Source organism: Dipodomys spectabilis, unplaced genomic scaffold (genome assembly GCF_019054845.1).
Source record: "Dipodomys spectabilis isolate Male_0828 unplaced genomic scaffold, ASM1905484v1 ptg000333l, whole genome shotgun sequence".
NCBI classification, from domain to species: Eukaryota; Metazoa; Chordata; class Mammalia; order Rodentia; family Heteromyidae; genus Dipodomys; species Dipodomys spectabilis.
Genome location: NW_024871010.1, coordinates 3,161,289 through 3,169,731, shown reverse-complemented (window position 1 = coordinate 3,169,731; position 8,443 = coordinate 3,161,289). Strand labels below are relative to the sequence as shown.

Genomic DNA, 8,443 nt, shown 5'->3' with positions numbered 1-8,443 from the left:
TCCCTATCATGTTCTCACAAAACCAGTGGATCCTGAAAGATAATAGTACACCAGCAGAAATGCTAAGTAGCAGACATGGAGCATGAACGAGAAATCAAGTGAAAGAGATAGAGTGAAAGATAGATAGAAATAACATAATACTGAAAGTGCATAACAGATAAATAAGAGCTATATGAGAATATTCATACAGCTATTTTTAGATTCTACATGTACATTTGAAGGTATTTAATGTACAATAACCCACCAACATAAAATATAAAGTGCTTTTGATAAAAAAACTAAAAATGACTCAAGAAATTAGAATTGCAAAAACAATTTTCACAGAAGCAATCTCTCAGAGATATTTCATGACTTTGAGAATAATAAAGTGGCTGAAGTTAATATAAATTAAGTAGTATGATAATTCACAAAAATATAAAAAGATATTCATATATTTCAATATATAACCCAAAGCTAAAACAAATGTTCTTTAGATGATTTTTTTAAAACACAGTTTCTCAAGAACTGGGAAAGTGGCTCAATGGTATATAGTGCTTGCCTTGCATGCATGAGGCCCTGAGTTTGATTCCTCTGCACCACATAAGCAGAAAAAGATGGAAGTGGTGCTGTGACAAAAGTGGTAACGCTAGCCTTGAGATGAATAGCTGAGGGACAGCACACATGCTCCAGATTTCAAGCCTCATGCCCAACAAAAACAGAAAGAGAGCAAAACACAGTCTCTCATTTTTGTGGCCTCAACTCTGTAATATGTCAGCTTCACCCTAGGGCTAAGATTTTAGGTGTGGAAATTTATCAACACTCCTGATTCAGATTCTACTTGATAAAATTTTTAATCAATATTTTGTTCTTAAATTTGCTATTTGTAAACTCACATGCACCTATAAAAATGGTTGACCATCCCAGTAACCTTCTCAAAGTACCTCCAAAAGACAACTTACAAAACTGTATTATATTACTACAAGGAAAACAATGCTACAAATAAATAAAACCAACAATTAAATATTCATAATTAATAAAATGAAAAATAAATCAGTTACGTGTTTCCAGTATTTGAAGTATACTACATATTAGATTTTACTATATTCTCATATTCCTGTACATTTAAAACTGGCTAAGATTATGATGTTCAACAAGAGTTTTATAGGCTATGAGTAGTCTTTAAAGTTACCCAGTAAGATTACTATTTATGGCTCATCTCGTCATTTGTATATGGCTTATATCATCACTTGTTCCTCGCTAACATATAAAGTAAGGAAGCTCTAAATTGTAGTTAACAAATTCTTAACTCTTTACTCTGCTTCTTTACACAAAGGCTTTGCAACTTCTCATTAGTAAAGTTTCTATAAACTCTGAAATGTAAATACTTAGTAATATATGTCTGCTACCATAAATCTTAACTACTTCATGGAAAATTTTTATGACCTGCGAAACAGTCCCTATTTTGGCATATTTAAGCAAATTTCTAGAATTAAACACATTTAAAGCATTAAAACTTTAACAAACCTTAACCCTTGCTGCAATGTTCATTATGACAGGTGCCTTGTAGAGAATAATTGAACTCCACCTTCTACACATCTCTGGAACCACAAATATTTGGAATTACTTTGTTTTTGACATATCAATTTTTAGTTTCTTCTTAAATCTGTGCTTATGTAAGAAATACATATTTCATGACCATTCTTTTGTTTTTGTGTTTGTTTTTTTTAATTTAATTTTATTTGTGAACATACTGTACAGAGGAGTTACAGTTACATGGGCAGGATAATGCGTACATTTCTTACCAAGCATTGCAGCCTCCTCCTTTGTTTACCCTTCACACCCCTTCCCAGCCTCCCCCCTCCCCCCCTAATCCCAATCCTTCTCCTTCCCCCCACCCCCCCGCACCAACGTTGTAAAGCTCGTTTTGGACATGACAACTTGTACTTCTCATTGTTGCAACAGGTCCACCTGTATCCTTAAACAACTGGTTTTTCCTCATCTCCTCCACAAGTTATACTGACATCAAATATAGTGAAAGCAGGGGTTATACTGTGGGGGAGGGACATACAAAGCAACAAAGAGATAATCTTATAAATGTGTTAGAAACACATGTATGAAAGAAAAAAACATTAAAATACACATCTAAGGGTTCATTTTCCTGACATCACATTATCTGACCTTTTCCGCTTGACTCATACATATACTAGATATTACAAATAAGGGAAACCATGGTACCTACGTTTCTTTGGGCCTGGCTTACTTCACTTAATATAATTTTTTCCAAGTTTTTCCATTTCCTGACAAATGGGGCAATGTCATTCTTTCTGATGGAGGCATAGAATTCCATTGTGTATATATACCACATTTTCTTGATCCTTTTGTATTTACTTTTTGTTGAATTGTCTAGTTTAAGAAAATCAATTACACTTTATATATAAAAAAAATGTTATGTGCTCAATTTGGCAGCACATACCCTAAAACTGGAATGATACAGAGAAGATGAGCATAGCTCCTTCGAAGGATGACACACAAATTCCTGAAGCGTTCAATATTTTTACAAGGACAGATGCTGGAGTGAATGTGGCCAGAAGTAAACACTACTGAATTCTTGGTGAGAGTGTAAACTTGTTCAACCCCTTTGAAAAGCAGAATGGAGGTTCTTCAAAAGATTCCACATAGAGCTACTCTATGACACAGCAATCCTTTCTTTGGGCATTCACCCAAATGATCAGAAACAAGACCATACTAAAACTACAAGCACAACTATGTTTATTGCAGCATTATTTACCATAGGTAAGATATGGAACCAACCCGATGCCCCTCAGTACATGAATGGATCAAGAAAATGTGTGTGTGTGTGTGTGTCTGTGTGTGTGTGTGTGTGTGTGTGTGTGTAACTGTGACCCCTCTGTACAGTACTTTTACAATTAAAAACCTATAAAAATGTTCTGAGATGGAAGAGTTTATTCCCCCAATTTTATCCATATAATATCGTTAACAAAGCAGATTTTTAAATACTAAGTAGAATGTGATATGTATTACAGAAACCATTACATGTAATGAGCAACCAGAAATAATGTTATCAATTGACTATGCACTGCTTCCAAGGAAGCCAGATGGATAATTTCTCATGCTGTAAATCAAACTGTTGATCTTATGTCTTGATAGTGTAAAAATATCAGGAACAGAATAATGAAGGAATGTTGTAGACTGAGGTGAAATCATATGAAAATATACAAACCTGATAAAACATATAAGTATCTGAGCAGTATATTGTGTTTTAAATCATTTGTGTTACATTGCAAAGATAATGAAGACCTATTAGAATGAATTATCTTTTTGATATCCTATCGTAGGTCCTTAGAAGGATGAACTCTTTCCTCATTCTTGTAGAGGCTTCATCAGATGAGAGGAACTGTGTTTTTTGTTTGCTTCCTTCCATTTATTCTTCACTCTGAAATATGAGCTACATGATACTGAAATACACCAAGGAAAATTAAACACACAGGCTTTGGAAAGATCAATCAATGTAAAATAAATAAAATATGTATAACCTTGTAAAAGGTCTAAATAAATTAATTTATATAATCTCAAGTGTAAACAGAAAATGATTTAAGCAATGTCATGTAATTGAAAAATGAAAATTTTTAGGGGATACTTAATTTTTTCCTTTCTACTACATTGAATTAATTATTGATTTTGTATAGAGAGATTAAAGATGAGATTAACAAGAAGCTTGGTTAAAACTGGGCACAAATTCTGAATAGACATGAATTCCAAAATCCATGAAAATCGCCAGTGGGTTTACAAAGTTGTTTTTAATGCTACTTTTATGCTAGCTTAAGCTTTGGGAACAGAAGTCATTAGAGAAATGCAATTCAAAATTAATATGATACTCTTTCATAACTATTACAACTCTTATTAAAAAAAAATCAAAGGAACCAGTTGTGGTGGCAGTCAATTTGGTCTAGAAACCCCTCTAAGGAGAGAGCAAGATGAGGCATTGGCTTAAGTGAGCCGCTCAATATCTGCCATCCAAAAAGGAAAAACAGTGGATTGAGGCTCAAAGCCATATGCCTTTGGGCTTGGGTCCTTCCCTTGATTATAGCATCTGCAAGTTGGTCTGCCTGAGATTATACCTGAGGTGTGCCCCCAGGGGAGTGTGAACCCACTCTAATGGCTCCCCCCTTTGAATTAAAACTGCAGAAATCAATGTAACACCTCCAAACCACCAAAGGGAAATGGGCTCAAAAATAGAATACCTCTTCAGGAAAACTTCATCCAGGGCTTTTTGGAACTGCAAAAATATTGCCCAATGGCTGTCTGTAATTGTAATAACTTCTTGGGGAGTCCTGCCTTTTAGTAGGACAAATAAGGCACACACTATCTTTAGGGACAGGAACCCATGGAAACAGCCAATTGGTTTCCCCTAAAAGGCTCTGAAATTGGGATAAGGTCAGAGAGGTTGGAATATCCAGCAAAGGCTTAAGGAGACTGGCCTGAGTCAAGGTAAGGTGGAACCAGAGCACCTTAAAAGAAGGTAACTTTTGAATTATATTGAGTGCTATGGTGAAGCCCCCCTTTCTTAATATGATGCGAACCTGGGCCAGAAGGCCCTCCAGGTGTCCTAGGTCTTGGTGCCCCACAATTATATCATCCGGGTAGGCAAACACAAGAGAGGTATCTGAACCCAGCACAGGCCCTAAAAGTGTGGCCAAGTATTGTTGGCAAAAGGCCAGGTTATTTGCCATTCCCTGTGGCAGCACCGTCCATTCAAACCTCCAATCAGGCAGGGAAAAATTAAGAGAAGGGATGGAGAAAGCAAACTTTTTACAGTCATCTGGATGCAGGAGGATAGAAAAAAACAATCTTTAATATCAATCACACCAAGGTATATTCTGAAAGTATAGCAGGAGTCCAGGGCATACCTCTTAGGGATGTTCCTACTAGCTCCATCCTTTCATTTACGTTTCATAGATCTTGGAGCTTACACCTAGCCCCAGAGGCCTTTTGAATAACAAATATGGGTGTGTTCCAAGGACTCATAGAAGGGCATATATACCCAATGTTTATCTCCACCAGAAGGTGGAGGAATACAAGTTTAGGTTTTATCAATGGCCACCACTCCACCCAGGTAGGGCTTCCTATCTAAATCAAACTTGGATCCACAATTATTTTTCCAATGGTATCTCTTTCTGCCCCTGGGTCAGGGTGTAGGGGGAGGTTAGGCCCCCTAGGGCCAGTTGGCAGGGGATTTTTGTGAACAGTCCCTCTTAAAGTGCCCCTCCTGCCCACATTTAAAAGAAGTCCCTTTCCCCGATGGTCTTGGGGTTCCTTGGCCCTGGGCTGTCAGTGCTTGAGTAATAGCCACAGTCATTGCAGATGTCTGAACATGTAAAGCTAAAGCTAATGATTGGGACTGGTGCTGTTGCATTCCCACATCCTGTGAGGCCATCACCCGTCTTCTCAGAAAAAACTCTCTCAATCTCATGCAGGCCATGTGGTGGTCTGCATTCATCTCTTCCCAGAGCAGCAGCTTTACAAACTGATCTTGGAGGTTCTCTGCTGGCAGCTTGTGGTTAATACTCTGTTGGACTCCATCTATAAACTCAACTAGAGGCTCACCAGGTTTTTGTGTAACTCCTGCTATGAGGGACTCAGTGGGCCCATCATCCAGTTTGTACCACGTGGCAAGTCCTGCCTGAATCACCTGGTCATGGTATGAGCCAGGTATTGCGACATGTTGGACCCTAGTGGAGTACCATTCCCCATCCCTTTTAACATGGCATAAGTAATAGGTATCACAGATTGAGCCTGCCAGTTATTCTCCGCTCGCACTCTGCATTCCTCCTTAAAGAAAGGCAACATTTAATAAACTGAGAACAAGTGAGGAAGGCTTTGGCCACATCCAGACAGTCCTTAGGGACACATGGGTGATAAGCAATGTCCTGTAATAAGGTCTGGGCCCAAGGAGAGTTTGGGCCATCCTCCTCCACTGCCTTGTGGAGCTCTTTAAGATCTTTAGCTTCCCATGGATACCATTCCAAGGGCCAGATTTACCAGATACACTTGGGGAAGCAAATCCTGTGGCCCAGGGTCCGGGGTCCTGGGTGGCCTTCCTTTCCAGGGTAGGCCTCCAATTAGGTAATTTCCCCACCCCTCGGCCCCTCCATGGAAGGTTGGTAGGGGTCCGGGTCTTGCAGGTCCCTCTCACAGGTTGCGTAGGGCGCCGTACCTCTCCCTCAATCGGGGAAATAGGGTGGGGACCTAGGATCCATCCGGGGCACCTGAGTCAGAGGGGGTAACTTTCACCCTCATTTTGATTTCCACTGTGCATGTTTCAGTGCATTCTTGGATGAATTTGACCCATTCCTTTTCCTTCTCTCTTCTCAAGTCCTCCTTTATTCACTCTAGGCCTAATGCTGCCTCCTCCTCCTACTTCTGTGAAATAGCATTACCCATACTAAGGGTTTCACTTACCCTGTGAGACTGCTTAGCCTCCGCTGGTATCTTTTCCTTTCAAGCCCCACGTTGGGCGCCAGATGTTGGGTCTTCGTCCATCCCACAAAAGATGAATGGGGTTCAAGGGAAGGTAAGTGCGGCTGCTCCCCCGTTCCCAGGCCTCCCTTAGCCAGGGAGATAATCAGACACAGCAGGGAGTCAAGTGAAGCAGGAAATTCATTTATTAACTCAGAGCAAGCTCTTTTTTAAAGCAAAAAAGACCAGGTGTGCATGGGAGGGGAGGAAGAAGAACCTTATCATGCACCTAAGCTTCCACGGGATGGTTAGTCACGGAACGTAAAACAAATTGGGCTCTGCCCACACAACTCCCCCTCAGCGCCATCTTTGCTGCCCATGTGCTCCACAATCAAAGACCTCGGAGTCAAATCTGACACACTAAAAACTTCAAAGGATGAAATAAGTGAAACCCTAGGTCTCCTTGTCACAGGCCAAAATTTTCTTAAAAGAGACCCAGAAACACAACAAATTAAACAAAGGTTGGACAAATGGGATTGCATGGAATTGCAGAGCTTCTGCATGGCAAAGGACATAGCTAGCAAGATCACCAGAAAGCCCACTGATTGGGAGAAGATCTTCACTAAACATACAACCGACAAGGGTCTCATATCTACAATATAACTGGAACTCACAAAATTAAATGCCCCAACAACAAATCCTCAAAGAAACAACTGCCCAATAAATAAGTGGGCTATAGACTTACAGAGGAACTTCACTGAAGAAGAAAGAAGTATGGCCAATAGACACATGAAGAAATGCTCAACTTCCCTAACCATAAGAGAAATGACAAACAACATTGTGATACCACCTCACTCCAATTAGAATGGCTATAACGAAGAACTCTAATAACAACAGATGCTAGAGGGGATGTGCACAGAAGGGAACCCTACTGCATTGTTGGTGGGAGTGTAAACATGTTCAGCCACTTTGGATAGTAGTATGGAGGGTCCTCAAAAGACTCCACATAGTGCTCCCCTATGACCCACCAATCCCACTTTTGGGCATTTACCCAAATGATCACAAACAAGAGCACACTAATGGTACCAGCAAAGCTATGTTTATTGCAGCATTGTTTACCATAGCTAAGATTTGGAACCAACCCACATGTCCCACCGTAAATGAATGGGTCAAGAAAATGTGGTATATATACACAATGGAATTCTATGCCTCCATCAGAAAGAATGGCATTGCCCCATTTGTTAAGAAATGGAAAGACTTGGAAAAATTATATTAAGTGAAGTAAGCCGTGACCAAACAAACATAGGTACCATGGTTTCCTTTATTTGCATATACTAGTATGCCTGACACAAGCAGAAAAGGTCAGATAAGTTGATGGTAGGCGAAATGAACTCCAAGATAAGGATTCAAATGGTTTTTCTTTCTTACAATTGTTTCTAACATACTTATGAGATGATTTCTTTGTTGCTTTGTATGTCCCTCACCCACGGTATAACCCCTGCTTTCATTGTATTTGAGGTTGATATAATTTGTGGAGGGGTAGGGCAAAAACAAACTGTTTATATAGGGATACAGCTGGACCCATTGCAATAATAAGATGTACAAGATGTTACGTCAAAAAATCAACTTTACAATTTGGCTGGGAGGTGGATTAGGAAGGGGGTGTGATTTGAAGGGATTCAAAGGGGAAACAAAGGAGCAGGCAACAATGTTTGATAAGAAATATACTCATGAATGTTGAATGAAGACTGGGGAAATGAAGCTGGAGGCTATCAATTTTTCGCATAGATAGCAGTTTAGTGTTCCAGTGAATAGTCCTAGCCTAGAGAATCACACCAAGTGTGCGATCACTGTACAGAGAGTTTGGCCAGAGAGGAAAAATCCAGGCAGACCTGAGCACTTGCTTGCAGCTGTGTCAAGGCGTTGGTGGTGGCGGCCATAGCCACCCTACCTAAACACAGAGAATCCGGGACAAAGGAGCCAGACC

At 39.8% G+C, this 8,443-nt stretch overlaps 1 non-coding gene across 1 annotated transcript; it reads left to right on the top strand.

The window, feature by feature from the left end:
- Positions 1-2,429: 2,429 nt before the first annotated feature.
- Positions 2,430-2,535, top strand: LOC122095068. The gene has a single exon (XR_006145017.1). It is a non-coding gene; the product is annotated as a U6 spliceosomal RNA (small nuclear RNA).
- Positions 2,536-8,443: the final 5,908 nt, after the last annotated feature.